At 42.3% G+C, this 18,008-nt stretch overlaps 1 protein-coding gene and 1 pseudogene across 5 annotated transcripts in view; one reads left to right on the top strand and one right to left on the bottom strand.

Moving 5' to 3' along the window:
* Nucleotides 1–18,008, top strand: part of RAI2 (retinoic acid induced 2) — a 392,985-nt gene that overhangs the window by 212,755 nt on the left and 162,222 nt on the right. The gene's annotated exons all lie outside the window — the stretch shown is intronic.
* LOC309652948 (large ribosomal subunit protein uL18 pseudogene) lies at nucleotides 4,851–14,938 on the bottom strand (annotated as a pseudogene). Its single transcript has one exon. The product of its transcript is annotated as a large ribosomal subunit protein uL18 pseudogene (transcript).

Below are 18,008 nucleotides of genomic sequence, written 5' to 3'. Positions count from 1 at the left end.
CTACTTCGCTAACAGCCAATGCTTTTTAGATAATGAACCCTGAGGCCTATTGCGGAGATAAAGATGCTGCTAGAATCAGATTCCGTGGCCACTCACCGCAGTAGTGGGGGGCGCTGGGGGAGGGAGCAGGGAGAGCTATCTTATTACATGCCTGGCTGGCTCAATTACTTCAGTCCTGACCTAGGCAGAGCCCCAGAGTTCCAGAGACCATTAGCTGCCCCGCAGAACCTGGTCTCATTTACTATCTCAGGACAGGAAATGGAAGAAAAGCCTGCTCACCACAGGTCCCAGGGCTGGCCAGGGTAAGAAAGTAGACAGATGGGTGGAGAGAGATGGAGGACAGCTTGAGGCAGGGGACAGGAGCCATGGCTGCTACAGCAGCCACAGACTCCTTCAAGGAGTCTGGGATGTGAGGCAGACGGTTCTCAGGCAAAGTCGGGGACAGATTTGGAGGTGGGGATGGGGAGGAAGGTGGTCGGAAAGGTGGTCAGGGTCTCCTCATCAGGGACGAAGAAGTCAGGTGGCTTGGAATGAGACTAGAAAGGCAGAAGTGAGAAAGGTTCAGTCCACAAGGAGGAAAAACATTAATGCAGGCTGCTAGGGCAAGGTTTTTCCAATTAAGGCTTTGCAACCATTACAGAGTCCTGACTCCCATGGAGTGGGTCAGACAGAACCAGCATTTCCTCTTTCTTAGCAAACTAAATAGAAGAGTGTGGCATATACTGTCTGGGTGCTCATCAATCCCACTTGCTCTTCCTTGGGTGCTCAGACTATGTTTCTCTGTGGCCCTTACAGTTAGGTTGGAGCCTTGTAACTATGGCCGTGGAGTGTAGACAAAAGTGAGATAAGCCATGAAATCCCCTGGATGACTCTGTGTGTGTGTGTGTGTGTGTGTGTCTCTGTCTCTGTCTCTCTCCCCCTCTCACTCCTTTCTACCACAATCCTGTGTTAAAGATGGTGGCATCATAATATGGAAAGAGCCTTGATCCCTGGAGGGGGAAGGAAGCCACTAAGTAGAGCTGCCTAATCTGCATTGGGCTAGGACATGAGCAAGAAATAAACTTTTATTTTGTTAAGCCATTGAGATTTAGGGCTTCAGAGCCTAGCAAGCATTGTCCTGACTAATAAAAATAACAGAATGAAATGGAATGGAGTGGAAAGGAAGGAATATAATGGAATAAATTAGAATAGAATGGAATGGAATACAATAGAATAGAAACTATCAGAGTACACTGCAGTTAGTAAAAAGTAAATTGGTTTGTTGAAACGTTTGTTTCAGTTCATATATAGACTGCTTTTTTTTTTTAAACAATCACTTTTGTTATTTATTTATTTATTTATTTATGGCTGTGTTGGGTCTTCATTTCTGTGCGAGGGCTTTCTCTAGTTGCGGCAAGTGGGGCCCACTCTTCATCGCAGTGCGCGGGCCTCTCACTATCGCGGCCTCTCTTGCTGCGGAGCACAGGCTCCAGACGCGCAGGCTCACTAATTGTGGCTCACGGGCCCAGGTGCTCCGCGGCATGTCGGATCTTCCCAGACCAGGGCTCGAACCTGTGTCCCCTGCATTAGCATGCAGATTCTCAACCACTGCGCCACCAGGGAAGCCCTAGACTACTTCTTAATAAAAGTTTTATTTTTTGCTGGAGGAAGAGGTTAAAAGTTTTGAAAATCACTGCCTTAGAGCTAGAAAGAGATCTGTGGTGTGTGATAGAAGAAAAAGCTTTAGGTAAGATGGGGATTCCATATTTACCACCCTTTTAAGGAAGGTGCTCTAGACTTTCTGGGCACCCCTATCTTATGTCTAGTTTTAGTGGAAGTTTGCAATTTGTCCCTGCCAGTCTACTTTCTCTTCCACTGGGAATAGCATCTCAGTCTTAGTCCATATAGTTTGTTTGGGGCTGGCTTTACCCCCTTGAGATCAAGGTGGAGGACACATGTATGAAGCCTGGAAAATCAAACTGTTTCATTCCTGAAGCCACAGTGATTGGTTCAGGGATGAACACAAGACCCAAATTGGTCCACTCAGAGCTAAAACTGGGACGTTGGCTGGAGTGATGAAATGACAAATAACATACAAGGGAACTCCCATAAGCTTAACAGCTGATTTCTCAGCAGAAACTCTACAAGCCAGAAGAGAATGGCATGATATACTTAAAGTGATGAAAGGTAAGAACCTACAACCAAGATTACTCTACCCTGCAAGGAGATCATTCAGATTCGATGGAGAAATCAAAAGCTTTATAGACAAGCAAAAGCTAAGAGATTTCAGCACCACCAAACCAGCTCTGCAACAAATGCTAAAGGAACTTCTCTAAGTGGGAAACACAAGAGAAGAAAAGGAGCTACAAAAAAACCCCAAAACAATTAAGAAAATGGTCATAGGATCATACATATCCATAATTACCTTAAACATGAATGGATTAAATGCTCCAACCAAAAGACACAGGCTCGCTGAATGGATACAAAAACAAGACCCATATATATGCTGTCTACAAGAGACCCACTTCAGACCTAGAGACACATACAGACTGAAAGTGAGGGGATGGGAAAAGATACTCCATGCAAATGGAAATCAAAAGAAAGCAGGAGCAGCAGTACTCATATCAGATAAAATAGACTTTAAAATAAAGACTATTACAAGAGGCAAAGAAAGACACTACATAATGATCAAGGGATCAATCCAAGAAGAAGATATAACAATTGTAAATATTTATGTGCCCAACATAGGAGCAACTCAATACATAACGCACCTGCTAACAGCTATAAAAGAGGAAATCCACAGTAACACAATCATAGTAGGGGCCTTTAACACCCCACTGTCACCAATGGACAGATCATCCAAAATGAAAATAAATAAGGAAACACAAGCTTTAAATGATACATTAAGCAAGATAGATTTAACTGATATTTATAGGACATTCCATCCAAAAACAACAGAATACACTTTCTTCTCAAGTGCTCATGGAACATTCTCCAGATAGATCATATCTGGGGTCACAAATCAAGTCTTGGTAAATTTAAGAAAATTGAAATCCTATCAAGTATCTTTTCAAACCACAACGCTATGAGACTAGATATCAATTACAGGAAAAGATCTGTAAAAAATACAAACACATGGAGGCTAAACACTGCATTACTAAATAACCAAGAGATCACTGAAGAAATCAAAGAGGAAATCAAAAAATACCTAGAGACAAAAGACAGTGAAAACACAACGATCCAAATCTATGGTATGCAGCAAAAGCAGTTCTAAGAGGGAAGTTTATAGCTATACAACCTACCTCAAGAAACAACAAACATCTCAAATAAACAATCTAACCTTACACCTAAAAGAACTAGAAAAAGAAGAACAAACAAAACCCAAAGTTAGTAGAAGGAAAGATATCATAAAGATCAGAGCAGAGATAAATGAAATAGAAACAAAGAAAACCATAGTAGAGATCAATAAAACTAAAAGCTGGTTCTTTGAGAAGGTAAACAAAATTGATAAACCATTAGCCAAACTCATCAAGAAAAAGAAGGAGAGGACTCAAATCAATAAAATTAGATATGAAAAAGGAGAAGTTACAACAGACACCGCAGAAATACAAAGAATCCTAAGAGACTGCTACAAGCAACTCTATGCCAATAAAATGGACAACCTGGAAGAAATGGACAAATTCTTAGAAAGGTATAACCTTCCAAGACTGAACCAGGAAGAAATAGAAAATATGAACAGACCAATCACAAGTAATGAAATTGAAACTGTGATTAAAAATCTTCCAACAAACAAAAGTCCAGGACCAGATGGCTTCAAAGGTGAATTCTGTCAAACATTTAGAGAAGAGCTAACACCCATCCTTCTCAAACTCTTCCAAAAAATTGCAGAGGAAGGAACACTCCCAAACTCATTCTGTGAGGCCACCATCACCCTGACACCAAAACCAGACAAAGATACTACAAAAAAATAAAACTGCAGACCAATATCACTGATGAATATAGATGCAAAAATCCTCAACAAAATACTAGCAAACAGAATCCAACAACACATTAAAAGGATCATACACCATGATCAAGTGGGATTTATCCCAGGGATGCAAGGATTCTTCAATATATGCAAATCAATCAATACACCATATTAACAAATTGAAGAATAAAAGCCATATGATCATCTCAATAGATGCACAAAAACCTTCTGACAAAATTCAGCACCCATTTATGATAAAAACTCTCCAGAAAGTGGGCATAGAGGGAACCTATCTCAACATAATAAAGGCCATATACGACAAACCCACAGCAAACATCATTCTCAATGGTGAAAAACTGAAAGCATTTCCTCTACGGTCAGTAACAAGACAAGGATGTCCACTCTCACCACTGTTATTCAACATAGTTTTGGAGGTCCTAGCCACGGCAATCAGAGAAGAAAAAGAAATAAAAGGAATAGAAATTGGAAAAGAAGAAGTAAAACTGTCACTGTCTGCAGATGACATGATACTACACATAGAGAATCCTAAAGATGCCACCAGAAAACTACTAGAGCTAATCAATGAATTTGGTAAAGTTGCAGGATACAAAATTAATGCACAGAAATCTCTTGCATTCCTATACACTAATGATGAAAAGTCTGAAAGAGAAATTAAGGAAACACTCCCATTTACCATTGCAACAAAAAGAATAAAATACCTAGGAATAAACCTACCTAGGGAGACAAAAGACCTGTATGCAGAAAACTGTAAGACACTGATGAAAGAAATTAAAGGTGATACCAACAGATGGAGAGATATACCATATTCTTGGATTGGAAGAATCAACATTGTGAAAATAGCTATACTACTCAAAGCCATCTACAGATTCAAAGGAATCCCTATCAAATTACCAATGGCATTTTTTACAGAACTAGAACAAAAAATCTTAAAATTTGTATGGAGACACAACAGACCCCGAATAGCCAAAGCAGTCTTGAGGGAAAAAATTGGAGCTGGAGGACTCAGACTCCCTGACTTCAGACTATACTACAAAGCTACAGTAATCAAGATAATATGGTACTGGCACAAAAACAGAAATATAGATCAATGGAACAGGATAGAAAGCCCAGAGATAAACCCACGCACCTATGGTCAACTAATCTATGACAAAGGAGGCAAGGATATACAATGGAGAAAAGACAGCCTCTTCAATAAGTGGTGCTGGGAAAACTAGACAGCTACATGTAAAAGAATGAAATTAGAACACTCCCTAACACCATCCACAAAAATAAACTCAAAATGGATTAGAGACCTAAATGTAAGACCAGACACTATAAAACTCTTAGAGAAAAACATAGGAAGAACACTCTTTGACATAAATCACAGCAAGATGTTTTTTGATCCACCTCCTAGAGTAATGGAAATAAAAACAAAAATAAACAAATAGGATCTAATGAAACTTAAAAGTTTTTGCACAGCAAAGGAAACTACAAACAAGACAAAAAGACAGCCCTCAGAATGGGAGAAAATATTTGCAAACGAATCAATGGACAAACAATCTCCAAAATATATGAACAGCTCATGCAGCTCAATATTAAAAAAACAAACAGCCCAATCCAAAAATGGGCAGAAGACCTAAATAGACATTTCTCCAAAGAAGACATACAGATGGCCAAGAAGCACATGAAAAGCTGCTCAACATCACTAATTTTTAGAGAAATGCCAATCAAAACTACAATGAGGTATCACCTCACACTAGTTAGAATGGGCATCATCAGAAAATCTACAAACAACAAATGCTGGAGAGGGTGTGGAGAAAAGGGAACCCTCTTGCACTGTTGGTGGGAATGTAAATTGATACAGCCACTATGGAGAACAGTATGGAGGTTCCTTAAAAAACTAAAAATAGAATTACCATATGACCCAGCAATCCCACTACTGGGCATATACCCAGAGAAAACCGTAATTCAAAAAGACACATGCACCCCAATGTTCATTGCAGCACTATTTACAGTAGCCTGGACATGGAAGCAGCCTAAATGCCCATCGACAGATGAATGGATAAAGAAGGTGTGGTACATATATACAATGGAATATTACTCAGCCTTAAAGAGAAATGAAATTGGTTCATTTGTAGAGACGTGGATGGATCTACAGACTGTCATACAGAGTGAAGTAAGTCAGAAAGAAAAAAACAAATACCGTATATTAACGCATATATGTGGAACCTAGAAAAATGGTACAGATGAACCGGTTTGCAGGGCAGAAATTGAGACACAGATGCAGAGAACAAATGTATGGACACCAAGGGGAGAAAGTGGTGGTGAGGGGAGTGGTGGTGTGATGAATTGGGAGATTGGGATTGACATATATACACTAATATGTATAAAATGGATAAGTTATAGGAACCTGCTGTTTAAAAAAAATAATAAAATTCAAAAAAAATAAAATAAAATGTCCTGTTGGAAACCATGGAACAAATCCCAAAATAGGAGACTATATGGGGTTGAGGAAGAATTAATGACCATAGAATGCTCCTTAAGAGCAATAGTGTCATAATACCATTGACCTTATTTTCCACTCTACAGCTCTTTTACATACCGTGATTTATTTTATTGTTGAAATAAGAAACCATCTAGGTCACCACAGAGCACCGAGCTGAGCTCCCTGTGCTATACAGCAGGTTCCCACTAGCTATCACAAACAGCATTTTAAAGAGAGTTACTGTCTTCAGGAAGTTGACAGCCTGATATGGGCAGACCCACCCAAGGGGCTTAACACTTGAGAACCAGAATGTGTCAAAGGGACTAAAAATCTGACCCTTCAAGTTTTATCAAGTTCTGACTTTATTTTTCAGTTTTAGATCTGTAACCCAGTTGATCCAGTTGGCATTGGTATTTGTACATGGTATATAAGGGGCAAAGACACATTATGGTTTACATATGGCTATCCCATTTATCCAGCACCATTCTTTGCAAAGACTATCCTTTTCCCACTGCTCTGTTGTGAATCATTTATCATAAATCAAGTGCTCACATACATGTTCTGGATACTTTATTCTGATCTATTGATCTATTTGATTTTCTGGGTGCGAAAACCCACAATGTTTTATATATTAGAGCACTGTAATAAAGCATAATTTTTAAGAGTAAAAAAAAACAAGTTTATCAATGCAACAGCCTAAAAATGACAATGAAAGCCCTTCTTATACCATGATTCAGAAATATGCCAACTACTTAATTGGCAATTAATCAATTTCATATTCTACCAGTCGATTTTAGGCCCCAGATACCCACCCTTGATAACCATGCATGAAAGAAAATATGATTCCACCATAGACTCATAGAATGCTAAATCTGAAGGAGGTCTACAGATCGGCTGGTCCAACTCACACACAATTATTGAGATCCAGAAAATTGGGTGCCTTTTCCAGGGCAACACAGCTAGTTAGTGGCCAAGTGCCAGGGGCCAGGGCCCCTATCTCTGAACATCAGGGAAGGCATGGTACTCAGGGTGGCATCATGTAGAAGTTCCAAGCACAGATCATGGGGTCCGATAGAACTGGTAATAATCCCAGTTCTGCTGCTTACTGATGGTGTGAGTATGGCCAAGTTACTTAACTTCACTGAGCCTCTGATTTCTCATCTGTGAAATGGGGGATAATTATGAAACTACCAACCAGGGTTCATTATGGGAGTTCAGTGAGTTGATGCACAGAAAGTACATAACATCTTGCCTGGTCCAGTTTGTAGTAAGCACTTATAAAGTCCAGATCTCTCAAGAATGGAACATTCTGGTCTGTACCTTAAAGAAGTGGACTCTATGCCGAGTGAAGAGGTTTGGTTAATTATTTTCTAGTTTGAGGATGATCAAAGGTTGTCCAGGCCGGCACTGCCACCAGCCCTCTGGGAGAAGTAAGTGGCTGCTGGCCTCACTTGAGTACCTGTGAGGTTACTGCATACACACCTCTCTTCCCTGAATACCAACAGATAACTCCTTGGCTTGTCCCTTCTGAGACATTTCCCTCCACCTGTGAATGATGGTTCAACGCCTCCAGGCATAATGCACCTCGATCTGATTCCTTCCCCGCTTGATTCTCCTTGTCACCGCTCAGAGTTGAGGGCTCCCTGTGGATGTCTGCAAGGGGCTGCGATGTCATCAGCTTTCTGCCTGCTCATGCCAGGGAGCCGCACAATGCACCCTTGGGGCAATAAAAGTCCACCTGCTCAGCTTTGGCATCGGGCACCTCAGAGCACCCTGGTGACCTCAAATCCTGGGGCAACCTCCAGAGCTCAGCTATAAATCACTGGAGAGAACTGCTGGGGGCCCAAAACAGAAGCAGTTGAGAGGACAGCACAAGCGAACATTCCCATCCAGGTGTGTGGAACATATCTTACACCAGGAATGGTACCAATTACCGGAGAGAAAGGGTTAAATCTCCTTTGGGCTTTCTGAGGCCCGGGCGGGCGTTCACAAGCATTTCTTACAGATGTACAGTGTGCCAGGCATTCTCTTAAGCCCACAAGTAGGGTACAAAGATGAACAAAATGGCAACATCCCTGCTTTCTATGCGCTCACAGTCTTCTGGGAGAAGCCAGACTCAGAAACAATGGCAGCATAGCGTGCTCAGTATTGAATTTGCCGCGCGTGTGCCAATAGCAAGGTACGCAGCAGACGCGGCTGTTGGTGCTGTTGGAGGTAGAGGGAGGGGCGAGCAAGTCTTCATGGAAGAGGTGACATTCTAAGTGGGTGCTCGACAATGACTGGGGGTTGGCTAAAGGGATAAGTGAAATTCAGGCCTAAGGAACAGCATGTGCAAAAGAGGACAGCAGTCTGAAAGAACATAGAGTGTTTGGGGGAGTACAAGCTACCTGCTGGGAAGGGGAGGAGGTGGTGGAAAAGGAGGTTAGAAGGATGGTTTGGAACCAGACTTGAGAGCGCTTGGCTGCATATATAATCAGAAGTTTGTCCTTTGTTTCATAGGCATAGTGGAGCTACTGACGATTATTGAGCAGGGGAGTGATACGCAGTTTTGTATTTCAGAAGGATAACGCTGCTCCCAGCGTGGGGGGCGAAGCAGAGAGGCCCGAGCTAAATGCAGGGAGGGCACTCCGCAGGCTCTGGCTTCACCTAGGCTGGACGAGATGGGATCTTCCGTGCGGACAGGCCCCTCGGGGCAGGGGCTGGCAGAGTTCTATCTAGCAACAGCCTGGCCAGACTTAACTTAACGCACATTCCTTCCATATTCCCCAGACTCCAACTAGCAGTAAGTGCTCCATATACATTTGTTAAATGAATGCACAAATGTGGGATGTCCTGTCCCCCCAGGGTTCCCCGTGATGTGGATCAGCAACCTCGCGAGACCCCAAATTGTGCTTGGATCTGGACCTCCTGACGTAGAACACAGAAGGCTCAGTCTGCAACAGGGCACACCGGGACTGGTGTTGCTCTGCTCCTGTCACTCTAGGTAGCAAAAGGCTCATTATTTAGGAGGAGCAATGGAAACGGACTATCAAGGTTACTCATCATCCACAGATTTTGTACAGAGGTCAGCAAAAAGGGAGCAGAAATCAGTCAGATGATTTAGACCATCACGCCAAAATGCTACAGATACAGGGGTTTGCTGGCCTCCACACTTGTCTCTTACAGCGCCAGGGTCCATTCAGAGCTGTTAGATCACCTTTGTGTCTTTTACATCCCGAGGGGTGCCCTCAGACAAAAACTCAAATGCAAGTTGGTTATTTGGAAGGAGGTCCCAGGAAACACTGGTTGGAAAGTGGAGGAGTGAGAAGAGAAGGGAAGGGAGCCACAGCTGCATGTGATAATAAGCAAGTGCCCATCATGGGCTCTTGGAGATCAACCCCAGCAGGGACCTTTTGGGGAGAGTGTTGAACACGTTCCAGAGTTATCCCACCAGTGGGATGAGGAAGCTGGGGTATTCCTCCACCAACTCCCCATCTGTCATTGTTTGAGGGCTGCTCTCAGGGGGACTAACTCTCCAGCACTTCTGTCTTGCCCTGAGCACCAGCTATGTGTGTTCTCATAGATAGTTACAGAAGTTTGCAGCAAGCAGCCTTGGGTGTGTAGAGGGAGGAGGAGGTTGTGTGGAGGTGCCAAGAGGGTCTGTTACAGGTGCTTATAACCACAGGGAGGGCATCCAGGCTCACCCTCCAGAGATTCTTCAATCCTGAGTTGAGAGAGGAAAGGGGGCATGCTAGACACTGAGGTTTAATGGAAATGCATTGCGTTTTCATATGGGGTGTTGAGGTGCACGTGTCAGGAGCCTGAATTTTTAAAAAGTTATCTTTGTGTCTCATTCAAAGTACAAATCACATTATCCCTTGGGCTTCAGCATCTTTTCTAGCTTGTAGGGGGGTGGGCAGTAGGGTAATACCATTACATGGCATGGTTGGGGGGTAGCCTTTAGTATCCCCATAATTAACTTCCTCCAAAGCCACTTTTTTTGGGGGAGCTGCTTGGTCAATACGTTTATTACTGTCTTTATCTGAAAAAATCTTCATAGAAAAGTGTGGTTTGGTTTACTAGCTCTCAGCTGCCCTTTCCTGAGCTCTGAGGAAGCTTGCCCTCTTCTGAGCTACCTGATCTTTGTTCTGGGCAAGAGACATTTTGGGATGGTTCCTCTTCCTCTTTTTAACTTCTTTCTTAGGCTTCTTATCATAGACTGGATTCTCTCATATAGCAGCATGAGCTTTCTTATACATCTCCTCCATCATGGCTGGAGTTTTGTTCTTTATGTATTAAGAAAATTGTTTCTTATGAGCATCTTCATCTTCTTCAATTAGGTAATGCATATCATCTGCAACTTTTTTTAACATCTTTATTGGAGTATAATTGCTTTACAATGGTGTGTCAGTTTCTGCTTTATAACAAAGTGAATCAGCTATACATATACATATATCCCCATATCTCCTCCCTCTTGCGTCTCCCTTCCTCCCACCCTCCCTATCCCACCCCTCTAGGTGGTCACAAACCACCGAGCCGATCTCCCTGTGCTATGCGGCTGCTTCCCACTAGCTACCTATTTTACATTTGGTAGTGTGTATATGTCCATGCCACTCTCTCACTTTGTCCCAGCTTACCCTTCCCCCTCCCCATGTCCTCAAGTCCATTCTCTAGTAGGTCTGAGTCTTTCTTCCCGTCCTGCCCCTAGGTTCTTCGTGACATTTTTTTTTCTTTCTTAGATTCCATATATATGTGTTAGCATACGGTATTTGTTTTTCTCTTTCTGACTTAACTTCACTCTGTATGACAGACTCTAGGTCCATCCACCTCATTACAAATAACTCAATTTTGTTTCCTTTTATGGCTGAGTAATATTCCATTGTATATATGTGCCACATCTTCTTTATCCATTCATCTGTCGATGGACACTTAGGTTGCTTCCATGTCCTGGCTATTGTAAATAGAGCTGCAATGAACATTGGGGTGCCTATATTTTTTGAATTATGGTTTTCTCAGGTTATATGCCCAGTAGTGGGATTGCTGGGTTGTATGGTAGTTCTATTTTTAGTTTTTTAAGGAACCTCCATACTGTTCTCCATAGTGGCTGTATCAATTTACATTCCCACCAACAGTGCAAGAGGGTTCCCATCTGCAACGTTTTGACCCATGATGTGCTTCCAGTGTACTTCTGTGTTGAATGCCTTGTTTTCTGAATCATAACCAGGGAACCATTTGGTACTGTGAGGGATAGACAAGCCTCCATCCACAGCGTCCTTCAGGGCCCCAAAAACTTTATTTCTAGTAGTAAATCTAGCAAGCCCTGCATCCAAATAGCAGGTGAAGGCACCAGGTTGACCATCAATGCTTTCCACATTGTATTCATCGCTGGGTACCTCCACGTGGCCTTCATAGATCTTGTCCATGCCAAACTGATTGAGAAGCCTTTGGGCCATCAGTGGACCAGTAACTGTACTGCAGCATAATTTGTCAGGCCAACCTTCACGCCATACTTTGGGAGTTCATGAGCATTAGCTGCCCAGACTGTCATATCCCCTTCTCTACAGGCATAAGCAATCTGACAAATGATATCTCTGTTGGTTACATGAACTCATCCTGTATTTGGGTGTATTGTACTTATTTTTGTTCTGGATTGCCAAGCATTTCCCAGCATAGTAATCCGTTTTACCCTCTTGTCTTCTTCTAAATTTCACTTGGTTTCTCTTGAAGTAGGTCTTATTCTTTACAACCTTAACAAACCCCATCCTGCGGGACAGAGACCCGTGTCCACAGCTCGTCACAGACCTGCAGCCTCCAAAGCCACTTTGAACAAACACGCAGTTACCATGGAGTAGCCAGATGACTGCTAGCCAATGCAGCCAGACGTGTCTCCTAGCCCACCTCCGGCCCTATAGAACACAGTGCCATGCCACAGCCTAAGACATTACAGAGCTGCCACTCCTCAGAAACTTTGGACCAGTGCTGGGCAAACCAGTGAGACTTAGAATCACCTGGGGCATGTGTTTAAAAGGCAGTTCCTGGGCTGTACTCCTGAGATGCTGATTTCAGGAGGTCTGGAGTAGGACCTAGGAATCTACATTTTAGACCAGACTCCCAGGTGATTCAAAATAAGGTCCAGAATGTTCAAAGAACAGAGGATATGAAACCTTGTCTACAAACTGGGCAACAAGAGAAGATATCAGTAGACCCTAATTAAAAACATGGGGTTGGTGGGGGGGGAATCCTGCAAGTTTAACACTTGCTTACCTTGGATGAATATTCCTACCTCCTACCTGTGTGCTTGCTTCTTGAGGAAAAGGGACTTTGTGTGGTGGCTCCATAGTCCTCCACACTCCTTGAAGATGAACATGATACACCCGCGTCTGCTCTATTAAAAGACACTAAGCAAACGGGAAAGCTCTATGTCAACCCTAGCTTAGAATTCAGGTCATTCCCAGCCTCTGAAGAGGAGACTAGACGCCTTCATATGAATAATAAGCTCTCTGGAGACCCTTAGTTCCACCCAGTAATTTTCAATGCTTGGGACAGGCATGAGCCACTGTCTCATATTTCCAGTCCTTTGCAGAGTCCTACAGAACCGCCCCCCCCGGCAAAATTTTTAATTGCCCTGGCATTAACACGGTTTTGCTGGACCTAAACTCTCAGGACGTATGAGTTGAGCTAGAGAAGAACTGCTTCTCAGTATATAAAAAAACAGGATCTCCTTAGTCCTATGCCATAAATTAGGCTGTTGGAAAGGAACATGGTAGCTCTTTTAAGTCACCAAGATATGCTTTGGAGCTGCACTTATGCAACAGGAGAAAGACAGCTACTTAATAAACCTCAGATGGGGGCTTCCATTCAGCTTCTTCAGTCCACCGATTTGATTCTATTCATTCCATGATGTCCCTGATATGCTTGTACATTTGCATTCACGATCTAGTGTGAGCTCTTTACTTTTGCTTTCACTTTAATCTGCATCCATGAATTAATTACCCACAGATACTCAGATCTCTAAATCATAGGGTGAATTAAGGTCATGGATTAAATTAGGACTATGACATTGAAGGTGAATCTCTTAGAGCAGCTCTTTGTAATAATTTGAGGGGCTCCCAGGCCCATATGAAAAGCCCACAAAAGCAGTAGACCCTCTTCCCAGAAAAATACACCTATAGACAACATTTTGCATATAATTGTGTAGACCCCTCAGGTTAAGAATCCACAACTCATACCCAGAAAAAAAATAATCCCAATGAGACGTAAGAGGCTAGGGTGGGAGGAAGGGGAGGGGCAGAATAATGAAGAAGGGCAAGTCCCAGGTGAGCAGCCCCTGTGTTAGTTGAAGTGACATAACACTAGCTGCTGTAACAAACAACTCTCCAAATTTAAGTGTCTTGACACATAATGGTCCTGGCCAGCGACTGAGTGACTTTCCCATGGCAAGTGAGTTACTCAGGGACTCAGGCTTCTTCTACCTTGTACCTCTACCATCCTCCAGAGCCTCAGTTCTGTGCAAACAGCCAGCAGGAGGAGAAAAACCATGGATAAGGTACATTTACTTCTTCAAAATCCCAGCCCAGAAGTGCTGCCTCTCACCTCCAGTCATATTTCATTGATGGGAACTGGTTACAGGGCCACATATGGATGGAAACGGGGCTGGAGAATGTATCCCCTGTCAGGGTAGCCATTTCCTAGCAACAACACCACGGAAAGGGGAGCATGAGCTTTTGGTAGGCAGAAAGCTATATCTCTTCCTAAGCATTGCATGCAAGTGAAATCAGGTTAAAATAAATGGCAAGGATGGCCCTGAGAGGGAAAAGAAGCCACCAAAAGATATTATGAAGCCCCAGGCATGTGTACAATAGGGCAGCTGTGGCTCCACCTTATTGGTAGCAAGTAAGTGAGATTGCAGATAAATTGCCTTCCAGTCTCAGAACTTTCTAGAACCAGATGGTCTAGCCCCTCCTTCTCTCTAGCTCTATCCTTCTTTCATCCTACTTCTAAACAAAAGTGCCAGTTCAGGAGCAGTTTCCCATTTATAATGGATGCTTTGTACCCATCCATCTGAACCAGAATTTGGTTGGTTAATTGAAAAAAAAAAGATAGTTAAAACAGGGAATCATTGAAAAAATGGTATATTCAAACTGTAGATATTTTATTTAACTTAAAACATGTAAATATACATTCATTCACTAAACTTTTGTTGTATAGCCAAGTCATTTTCTTTGAATATAAATCTGCTGATAGGAGATACAGGCTTTCCTTCTCTCATGAACTGTCCCTAAAATGCACTGTCTGTGATTTCCAGTTTTGAAAGTGGAGCAAGAATGTAAGACATTTGTGAAACAAGCTCAGCACATAATCCTCCCAATTTTTTAATGATTTTCAATCTTTTACAGTTGTTTGGCACACACATAACTCAACAGTAATTTTTGTCTATTTTTAAATTAAAGTATAGTTAATTTATCATGTTGTGTTAGTTTCTGGTGTACAGCAAAGTGATTCAGTTATATATATCTGTGTGTGTGTGTGTGTGTGTGTGTGTGTGTGTGTGTGTGTGTGTGTGTGTATATATTCTTTTTCATATTCTTTTCCATTATGGTTTATTACCGGATATTGAATATAGTTCCCTGTGCTGTACAGTAGGGCCTTGTTTGTATCTGCTAATCGCAAACTCCTAATTTGTCCCTCCCCCACCCCCTTTCCCCTTGGATAACCGTAAGTTTGTTTTCTGTCTGTGACTCTTTTTCTGTTTCATAGATAAGTTCATTTGTATCATATTTTAGATTCCACATATAATAGATATCATATGGTATTTGTCTTTCTCTGACTTAGTATGATAATCTCTAGGTCCATCCGTGTTGCTGCAAATGGCATTACTTCAATCTTTTTATGGCTGAGTAGTATTCCATTGTGGATATACGTACCACATCTTCTTTATCCATTCATCTGTTGATGGGCATTTAGGTTGCTTCCATGTCTTAGCTATTATAAATAGTGCTGCTATGAACATTAGGGTGCATGTATCTTTTCGAATTAGGGTTTTCTCCAGATATATGCCCAGGAATGGGATTGCTGTCAATAGATTATATGGCAACTCCATTTTTAGTTTTTTAAGGAATCTTCATACTGTTTTCCATAGTGTCTGCACCAATTTACATTCCCACCAACAGTGTAGGAGGGTTGCCTTTTCTCCACACACTCTCCAGTATTTAATATTGCGGACTTTTTAATGATTGCCATTCTGACTGGTGTGAAGTAATACCTCATTGTAGTTTTTATTTGCATTTCTCTAATAATTAGTGATGTTGAGCATCTTTTCATGTGCCTGTTGGTCATCTGTATGTCTTCTTTGGAGAAATGTCTATTTAGGTCATCTGCCTATTTTTTGATTGGGTTGTTTTTTTGTTATTGGGTTGTATGAGCTGTCTATATATTTTGGAAGTTAAGCCCTTGTAGGTCGCATAGTTTGCAAATATTTTCTCCAATTCCGTAGGTTATCTGTTCGTTTGGTTTATGGTTTCCTTTGCTGTGCAAAAGCTTATACGCTTGATTATGTCCCATTTGTTTATTCTTGCTTTTATTTCTATAGCCTTGGGAGACTAACCTAAGAAAACATTGCTATGATTTATGTCAGAGAATTCAACAGCATTTTTAGCTACCCGTTACTATTACATCTTTCCAAAATTTTCAACTTTGTTCCTGTAGAAACGACTCCTTTTTGCATTCATATTTCATTAATTCACATGTTGTATAAATCACTAAATTTTAATAACAAGTACAGCTGGAACAATCATCATAAACAGCTTTGGAAGCAAACACAATCAACTCTTAGTAAGTGTAGGACCCAGCTATTGGGAGCAGAAGTGTATGCTGTATTAGAGTGTGGCTGTGAGCATTCAGTGGGCCATGGACCTCAGTCTTTGTGTTTTGCAGAAGGAATAGGGCGCCTTGGCTTATTTGGTGTGGTCACCAGCCTCCAAGATGACCCACAATGAGCCTTGCCTTTTGGTATTCACACTCTTGTGTAGTCTTCTCCCACAGTGAACTCGTGGTTGGTCTGTGTGACCGTTAGAAAATGACAGAAGTGTCAGTTGTGTGACTACTGAGAGTAGGTCACAAAGGGTGTTGGGACTTCTGCCTTGGTGTCTTAGATCCCTCACTTTGGGAGGAGAGGCCATCATGCCAGCAGCATTGGCATCACCTGGGAGCTTGCTGGAAGTGTAGCATCTCATGCCCCACCTCAGGCATCCTGGCCAATCTGCCTCGCTCTTGTTTGCTTTAATAAGGCAAATTCATCAAAACCCAATGATGTTTTCACACTGCTTGAGGGTATAGATATGGCTCCAGGGGAAAAACATACAGTTTTTCTGATTGCGGTATACCTATGACACATGGCTTCCCAAGAGGGTGAGAAGGCAGACTGCTGCCTCCTGTTATTTACATCCTGAGACTCTCCGTGGGGTGGCCTGTGAGACAAGCCACTGTGAGCTGGAAGGCAGAATTTTTAAAGAGCAAACAGGAGACTGGAGAAGTCATTAATTATGTTATCACAAAAAATATTTGGTGCTTTTTCTTAACATTACAGCTACCATGCTGCTGGTAATGCCCTTTTATTTGTCCAGGGGGGTTTGCTCCCATTAGATTAGATTAAGTGTCTCATCTAAGGCACAATAACAGATTTGGCCCCATGCTTTAGCTGCTGGCTGTGGTTGACTGATACCCAAGCTTTTGACTCCCTGCTGAGTATCTAAGCGGTACAAGCTGCAGTCAATGCATTTAATCTACATAAAAAGAACACAAATTGCACATTAGCCTTTTTGAGTTCAGTAATCAGGTTCCCACACACACACCTCTCTCCCTCCCCCCACCCCTGCTCTACTGGACAATTTGAGGCACCCTTGTGTCACAAAAATTTTTTTCTGAGTCAGGTAAAAAGAAAAGTCTTTTGCATTTTAATTGCACTTGATCTGCTCATTGAATGACCCCTGTAATTTATATATTGTTCATAGTTAGTGCTTTCTGCAGCCCTGCTGTGCAGCTGATAACATAATTCACAGGCGTGCACCTTGGGCTCTGTGGGTAGTGGCTTGGCTTTTCCGTTCTTTCTGAGTTTGCGAAATTCTCTCGCTCGTCCTTCAGATTCAGGCTGCTGCAGCTGATGTCACTCAGTGTCTGCTTATGCACGTGTAGCGAAAAGGCCACTCAGTGAGCCCCAGCCTTCTCCTTTGTTTACATTTAAAGATTGCCCTATCCTAGCCAGCCGCCTACACTGTTTGCAGACCAGCTGGCTGTTTGTGACGCCGCTTCCTCCAATCCCTCCCTGGATCCTGCAATGAACTGGCTTAAACTAGAGCTGTGAAAAGAACCGCAAACCCAGGTATCATGCTCTCACAGGCTAACTACAGAGGCAGTGACATACGAGACAATCAGTAAATACGAAGGGCATAATAAATAGGGAATGCAGAGATGGCTTTTTTTTTTGGTACATTAGATGGTTAGCTTTTGGGAAGTAGAGCCGTGCTATCTTGTGATTTGGAAAATATTCTAAGCATTTAAGGCAAATCTGTGGGAAATCGAAGTTCAGTTTTTACAAAATGT

This window comes from Balaenoptera physalus (assembly GCF_965194825.1).
Source record: "Balaenoptera physalus genome assembly, chromosome: X".
NCBI lineage: Eukaryota > Metazoa > Chordata > Mammalia > Artiodactyla > Balaenopteridae > Balaenoptera > Balaenoptera physalus.
This window is presented reverse-complemented; position numbering and strand designations above follow the sequence as displayed.